This window comes from Alosa alosa, unplaced genomic scaffold, assembly GCF_017589495.1.
Source record: "Alosa alosa isolate M-15738 ecotype Scorff River unplaced genomic scaffold, AALO_Geno_1.1 AALO_1.0_unplaced_653, whole genome shotgun sequence".
Classification (NCBI taxonomy): Eukaryota; Metazoa; Chordata; class Actinopteri; order Clupeiformes; family Clupeidae; genus Alosa; species Alosa alosa.
In genome coordinates, this window is record NW_025962822.1 from 1 (window position 1) to 8,450 (window position 8,450).

The 8,450-nt window shown below is 39.4% G+C and overlaps 2 long non-coding RNA genes across 2 annotated transcripts; one reads left to right on the forward strand and one right to left on the reverse strand.

The window, feature by feature from the left end:
• Positions 1–2,000: 2,000 nt before the first annotated feature.
• Positions 2,001–6,190, forward strand: LOC125290551. Its single transcript, XR_007192826.1, has 3 exons — positions 2,001–2,087; positions 5,886–5,960; positions 6,101–6,190. It is a non-coding gene; the product is annotated as an uncharacterized LOC125290551 (long non-coding RNA).
• Positions 2,609–3,973, reverse strand: LOC125290550. The gene is made up of 3 exons (XR_007192825.1): positions 3,892–3,973; positions 3,496–3,667; positions 2,609–3,375 (listed from the first exon to the last, which is right to left on the reverse strand). It is a non-coding gene; the product is annotated as an uncharacterized LOC125290550 (long non-coding RNA).
• Positions 6,191–8,450: the final 2,260 nt, after the last annotated feature.

Consider the following 8,450-nt stretch of genomic DNA (forward strand, 5'->3'; position numbering starts at 1 on the left):
TTTAATCGCTTGATATGTGGATAACTTTCAGTGGACTAAACACATAAAAGGTAAGATTTTGTTATCACAAAGCTAGCTGGTTCGTTAAATATGGCTTAAGCATATTTACAGCCAACTTTGTAGGCCTACTTGCAGCAGTCAAACTGAGTTTGTTAACGTAAATGTTTCTTCAGTTAGAGCAGGACTGTTTTTTTATTTTGCATTCATTTTCATTGGCAAAGCTAGCCTATGCATGAGAGAACCTAGATTTGAGGGAGCTGCAGCTGTTAGCATCAGCAGGTCATACTAGCCCAGTGATGAAGGATCGTGTAAAATCCCCATCCCCAGAAAGTTTCAAAACCAAGCTTGGCGCTTGATGATGCATGATCACTGATCAAATTGCTATTTTCTGACACAATGCACACCATTTCCAGGTGCTCACCTGTCTGAATCTCAAGCTCTTTAGCCTAGCATCTGCTGTTCACAGCACGGTGAATGACAAACGATGACAAAATGCTGTTCATGTTGTTCATATCCTGGTTATTTATCGAAGGACTTACATGTCACGTTTTATATTTTATTATGATCACTCGCATTACCATGGGGTTACTAAATAGGTAGGTCTAATGCTACGGTTAACTTAGAATGCCCACCATTACACTGGAGATGTTAAAAAACTTTTAAACTTTTTTTTTTATTCTGCCGCGACGATAGGCTAGGCATGGCTAGGTAATTCGCTCATTAGCTCAGATCAGTGACTACCAGAGGAAACGCGGGGTAGAAAGCTCAAACAAGTAATGTTAGACAGGAGCTCCATGCGCTTTTGTAGGCTACACGCAGTCTCAAAAACACTGTTTACAGCTTTTCGAGTCACTGTACAGGTCATTTATTTTATATAGCGATAATTTAGATACACTTATGGGGTGGGTGCAATTGTGTTTTCTAAAGAATCTCGCCTTGATTTTGTACAGAAATTAATATTAAGTGACACATAATGTAAAGGGAAAAAAAACGCCACCTTATATAACGGGTTTCCGTTTACCAACAAAACTAGAGTTGGGGGAGACGGCAGCCCTATTTAAGCCTAAATAAGCAAAATGGTGTTTCCGGTTTACTTCCGGCTTTTGGCAATGGCGTCTAAAAAGGTAGTACAAAGCTTATCAAAATAATAGTCTGTTTTGCGATTCGGGCTGTTGTGACTTTAGGGCTCTCAAAAGCCTACCTTTTAGCGCGAATATTGTTGATATCAATGTCAAGAGATCATCACGCTATTTTGTGCTTTCACATCGCGTGTAGCGATTTATTTTTCTAAGCTTAAGCCTAGCAAAGATTCTATAGTTAACTAAGACGATTCACCAATGGAACGAAATGGCATAGACACTGGACGTCCCGCTCTATCTTCTATCTATGTTTATTTACAAAGGTAAATTAGTAATTTATTTACTCAAGGTTCCTCATATCCACTCTGAGTTGGGCAAGTCGGCCTTTTGTTATGGTGCCCCTACTTCCTGGAATAATCTTCAGTGTAACATAAATATGAACTCTATACTTTCCTATAATCAATTCAGATCTGTTTTCACAAACCTTCCTATGTCAATTTGTACCTGCTTTAAGTAAATGTCTTTATTATTATTATTATTATTTTATTATTAAGATTTTATGTATTTTTCCCCTTCCTCCTCTATAATGTAATGTATGTTATCTTATTATTTATTTTACTTTGTTTTATTTTATTTATAGGCCTAGACCTATACCTATACTTTTTTTTTCTCTCTTTTTACATCTTGTTACTTCATTGTTTCTGTAATCTCGGCTTCATTGAAAATGAGGGCTTCCCTCAATGACCCTCCGAGAATAAATAAAGGTTGAATGAATGAATGAATCTTTTACTGTCTATGCTCCCGCTAGACTCCTAAATGGGCGTGGCAGCTTCGAACCTCACGTCACAACGTGCCACAACCCTCTTATGAATCGTCTCGCTTTATCAACTAGAACGCTCTAGAATCTGTTATCAACCGTCTTCATCAACCGTCTCTGAGCCCTAGCGTCTACCTTTATTCACCCTCAGAGAAAACAACTGGAGCTTCGAGGATCACTTTGAGCACAAAGTAAGTAATCTTTTTAATAATACAACAAATTCACAACTTGTTTGACACTCGTAAATCATCGTACGCCCACCCGTAAAAACATGTACGAATGAATGAGTTGCTAGCGTGAACGCTGGGGTTTGTAGTCTTTTTGGGAAGAACATGGATGCCATTGCTGGTATCACCTGAAGCGGGTCTGCTGGTATTACCTGAAGCGGGGTCTGCTGGTATCACCTGAAGAGCGGGTCTGCTGGTATCACCTGAAGAGCGGGGTCTGCTGGTATCACCTGAAGAGCAGGGTGTAGGCTACTGGTCTCGCCAGCAGTCTCGTTAGTAACCTGTTCACCGACAACACCAACCATAACTTACACACTTGGGGGGGACATGCTCATAACAGTCTAGGCCTAGTCATATTTTTGTTATCCGTTTCGTAAACCTAACATTTGGCTATGCACCTTGTAACTATATCCAGAATGATCATACACTGAATGACACAAAAATATTTAATTTGTTATACATTATAATAGCACATGCTTTTTCCACATACTTTTAAATAGCACAAAATAACTTCATTACATGAAACACCTTCACTCAATTTTTTAATTTAGAAATTATAGCTGACAGATATCCTCTTACAGGTCCCTAATAACAACCAAATGGGATGATGTTGAGTTTATATTATATTCAGATTAAATTGCTACACAAAAGTAACATTACAACATGGTTGGAATTCCACTAGATACGTGCACCTCAAACATGATCCTGGAAAACATTTTGAAACACTTTCTAAATTTACAATATTTCACATACAATACACACTGTTGTTATGAAGCTCTAACTTGGTCTAGAGCTTACTAAAGTAAAGCTAAAGTAAAGCTTCCCGCTATGCAAATTTAAGCAAACACTCTACCCCTACTGTGGTGCACAGACTTAAGTAGGTTCTCGAAGTTAAAAGTACTTAAAAGCCTACTTTAAAAGGTGCTTCAACAAAGTTACAACTACAAAACAAATAGCTCTTCTTCCTCCTCAAGCAGTTACTAGGCCTACTGCATTTAAACACAAGTTTTGCCTATTCTATTCGGTTGTGCCGTCGGTTGTGCCGTCCGTCCTTTCATACACAATGCAGAGTGATCGAGGGAGAGATGATGTTGTTGATATGATCTGACCTCTGTTGATCTGCAGCTCTGTAGGTTGCAGATTCACTCACAGACACACACACACATTGAGCTCTACCAACTATGTAATGTGTCCAAAAGTGACAAAGACAGTGATCAGGTCAAATCCAAAGTGCTGCAGAGATCTCCATGTCCTGGAAGAGACAGAAAACACACACGATTATCTGTGTGTGTGTGTGAGTGTGTGCTCATACTCTCCATCATCGTCAGGGTGATGCAGAATGTTTCTGCCAGATGGGAAAAAAGTGTAGTACTGGGCTTGTTCCTGCATTCTCCGGCCGTGCTGCTGCGTCTCCAGGTGCCATGGAACTCTGGAATGCGTCTCCAGGTGTCGTGGGACTTGATGGTGTTCCAGAAGCTGCTGTCGTCACTCAGAGCGTCCGCTGTCATATTACAGATCTCCAGGCACGACAACTGACGCTTGAACTCATCAAACAACATAAAATGGAGGAGAGGAGAGGATAGAAGGAGGGAGAGGAGGAAGAGGAAGGAGAAGAAGAGTAGGATAGAAGAGGGGGATAAGAGAGGAGAGGGAGAGATTTACTACATTAGCTGGTTTTTGTCTATTATCATAATAGTAATCCCCTCTAATCCCCCATTTCTTATAGTCATACTGTATATATGTTTGTGTGTGCAGGTTAGATTCTTACCAGAACTCTCGCTCAGCAGGGTCGATAGAGTTCCACTCCGAGGAGCTGGCATGAAGGTGCACACACACACACTCTCGTGAAGTTGTCAACTGCAAATAGTAAGACTTGCATAAATTAGTACCAAATATATATTTTTTAGGCAAAGAATTTGCATTTTGAAAACAATGAGCTTCTTGAGGGTGGTATTAAAGGACAAATGTCCAACAGCACAAAGTACTAGGAGGTCCGACAGTACAAGTCGGACCAGCACCAAGTTCCCTTCCATTTTTCGCTTCCATCAAGAATACAAGATTTACAACAGTATATTCTGAGCATGTGCAGAGATGCACTGACTTACGTAGTTTGTTGTTCACTCTCAGATATGGATAAAATCTAACAAATGGATGCATGGGAAATCTATCCACATCCATTCCAGAAGTTGGGATGTGCACACGCCAAGATCATAACCATAACAAGAAAACAAGAAGTCATACTTGGAAAGTGTTGCTAACACCACTGGACGGACAGAAGCAGACATTAAAAGCCAGATAAGCAAGGCAAGGGTGCTGTTCAACACTCTCTGGAGCAGAAAAAGCATCTTAATCAACACAAAAAACTATGGCATTTTCAATTACTATCAGAAACATGGCTGCAAACATCCATAAAGCAACGCCTGTTTAGTGGAATGCCCACTCACCACGTCAAGGTACAGGCCATGAGTGGGATGTTAGTAAGACGAGACAAGACGGAAGACCGTGTTAATGGGAAAATGAACATTCCCTTGTTTGTTAAGACAATTACTGACAATAACAAACACATTTTCAAGGACAAGATGGAAGACTGTGTTAATGGGAATATTAACATTCCCTTGTTTGTTAAGACAATTACTGACAACAAACACATTTTCAAGAACAAATTGGACATTCTCAGCAAATGGTGCCATTTGAAGGTGGTAAACTCGCCAAAAACAATTATCGATCAGACCCAGTGTTTGGGGTGACGCGTTAGAAAGTAACGCATTACTGTCATTTCGTTACTTTATTGGGTAGCCATTACTTTGAGAGAGAGAGAGATACGGCGAGCCAGCGATTCTGGAGTGTGACAGCAGTGTAACCAGTGGCCATCAACCTGCCAAGCCGGTGGATTGCATGCTTTTGGATACATCATACAGATAACATTTATGAGATCTCCAATGTTCTTACACACTGCCCGGGTAGTGATTTAAACAAGGCCTTTTATTCAACAATTTCATTTTTGAGTTCAACAACCCCACAGGAACTGAACTGAAACTCAATTGAGTTGAACACTGAACTAATTGACTTGACTAATTTTTCTTTTTTTTACTGACTGACTGCTTTGGGGGAAATTCTAATTTCTAATTCTGTTGTCTATGTGCGATTCACCTTGTGGAATGTAAATAAATGTTTTGATATGGTTTTCTATTCAAACAGTGGTCGTAGCCCATTCACTCTAAGAGCCGAACCTTAACCGATTTCTGTTGTTTAAATATAATCAATATAGGTTATTGCTATATCTTAATTGATGCTTTAAGTTACGTTAGTTACATCTAGTGGTGCAATTGCAGCAGTAGATTAGAAAACGGTAACCGGTAGATAAGCAAACAAAATATATAAAATATCTCCGACTGTTTTTTTAAATTGTCAAGGACATAACAGAAATAGCAAAGTATTGAATCATTAGGATAGCTTATCTTTTTGTTTTGAATCAACTAACATGGCAGGCTAGCAAGCCCTCCCTCCTGTTGTACTCAGATTCTTAAACTTATCCAAAAGAAAACAAAAGTGGGAATATAGGGGAATGGAGAATTGCAGCAATTTCAATACTTTGGCCCTGTGCATTTTAGGTGGGCTACATCCTCCCCCCCTAAATGTGCATGCGTCCTGCATGTACCTATACATACTTAAATAGTAGTCATTTGATCTGTTCCTAAAGGTGTAAACTTCATTGTGGGATGTAAGTCCAAAGCTTTTGTAAAAGCCCTATGTCTTTTCTAGTTCAGCGTGATCAGGCTGATCAAGACCCTTCAACAAGGAGTGCATAACTAAAGTCAAGGGGTTTCCTAACGTCCGGTAAGTCAGCCGGTCAGGCTCTACCCTATGTCTAACTGATCTTCGCATTTCTGCATCTTCCTGTTGTTGGACATCATTCACACTTAAATCCTCAGGTTCATGTCGCTCTGATTGTACATCATGGTTTTCTTTCCATACAGGTTCCTCTTGGTCTCCATACTTTTTCAGGTCATTAGATTTCATCACACAGATTTTCCTCTCCTGAAGAAGGCCTAAGGTCTGTCTGAGGGATTTCATGGACAACAGTGACAGGTGGGTAAGTCACCAGCATTTCCCCTGGGTTTTCGTAATTGACTTCCTCCTCACTCTCGTATGATTCCAGCTGTGGAATATACAAAGACTTAGTCATGCTTTTGCAAAAGGACAACTTTGTAATACGGAACAAGTACACCTGCCGTGCCAAGGCCATACTGAGACTTCAGAGTTGAAGAGCCACATATAACAACCAAACAAGCCAGCCAGCTTCTCCTCTTTTCTATATCAGCGTGGGATATACAAAGATATTATTCTGCTGTTACAAAAGGACAACTACTTGGCTGCATCGCAACTAAAGACTAAGGCTGCGGAGACATGGCTGAGCAGGAAGCCAGGGGGAGAGAGGGAGCGAGGGCTGCCCGACAATACAGTTCAGACCACCACCAAGTTCGCTTTTATTTTATCACTCGCATATATTCTGAATATGTACAGAGAATTTTGGAGGAATTAGAAAAAGGTCCCAAACCGGATTTCAAATATCCGGATTTCAAATATTCAAATATAACCGGATATATATTAAGAGGATATCTCAAGATATCTTTTTTTCATATTACTTTATTCATATTATTTGTTTATTCAACTCCAGAACTCCAGAATTTTGGAGGACTTTCAAAAAGGTCCCAAACCGGATTTGCTGTACAAATTGTCTATGTACATGTGAATGCTAACATGAAAGAAATGTAAACATGAAATGTAACATAAAAGAAATGTAAACATGAAAAGAGAGTAAAGAGTGTGTGCTCTTTGATGTTAAAACATCAACATCATATGGTGGTTTTTCATATAAGGATTTTCATATAAGACCATGACTGGACTACCTTCACATCTGCTTTTTATAGATATTGGGACAAAGAAATAGGGGGAAAATGCTATATTTTAGAAACCAATGAAGCTAGAGATATCAGACTGGTACCAAAAGATGCGCAATAGCCACATTTATATTCAACTTTCATTGACACTGTAGGCCTAAATGCATTATTTTAGAAGTTATTTACGAAAAACGGATTTTTCCAGAGCGGGGATACAGGCTCTGCTAAGAAGCAACTTTAGAGGCTTGGTGGACCCCTTAGATACTATTCAATCCAGCTATTATTCTACACATTTTCTTTTCATTAGTATTGTCACATTTTAAAATTGGGTACAAGTTGAATTTCCAAAATTGGGGCAAATGATGCACCCTAATATAGACAGAGAGAGAGAGAGAGAGAAGCAACATTTCTCAACACACACGCCATTAGACCCCGCAGCACACCTGCCGTGCCCAGTACAGGCCGTACTGAGACCCTTCTGCCTTCCCTCCGATTACATTTTACAGTTTTACGCACCAACAAGCCAGCCAGCTTCTTAAAACTGAAAGAAATACCGATACCAGTATATCAGTAAATACTGATACCAAAACTGAAAGACATACTGATACCATAGTGGTATTTTAACGTAGGGACATGACAGGTCGTCTAAGCGTTTTTCTCCGACATAAATTGTGTATATTGTATATATCCATTTTTGTAAATATTGTTTTAAAGTCTAGACTAAAACCAGAGTAGTTACTTTACATGATGAGCAGCAAAGGCGATGCACCTGATCCTGTCACAGGATGAGGCTATAAATCCTTCATACAGGATTTCCCCCAATAATGTCAACCCACCTCAAAAGCCAGAGGCAGACACCTGATCTGTCAGTATATACTGTATATAGACCCTTTCAACAAGGTAAACAAAAACAATGCTTGAACGTTCTATTTGGGCCCCAATCTACTTCCTCTGCATTAAGATAACATATGGAATGTTAAAAAGGAAGTCTTGTGGGGCCAACTATGATGCTGATAATGGAACTCTCTTGAAAGGGTCCATAGACAGAGAGAGAGAGAGAGAAGCAACATTTGGTGAGAATGACCCAGATATAAGGAATTAGTAATTCACATTAAATCAGACATAAAATGTAGTCTTAACCCTTAAAGGTTGAATGTCCTAAAGAATATCTGTGTTCTTACTGTAATGGATACCTAAATAATTCTGTGAAAATGCATGGATTCCAGTTGCTGCTACTGGAAGCAACTGAATCCATGCATTTCCACTTAATTATTTTTGGAATCTGATCCCTTATCATACATGTTCGTTCGTACTCGTCGCTTGATTTATCGTGACTAAATTCAAGATGGCGTCGAACGGTAAAATTCCTTAAGGTACTGTCTGTATAAATCGTCTTGTAAATAAACTACTAGTGCTTTTTCAAAGT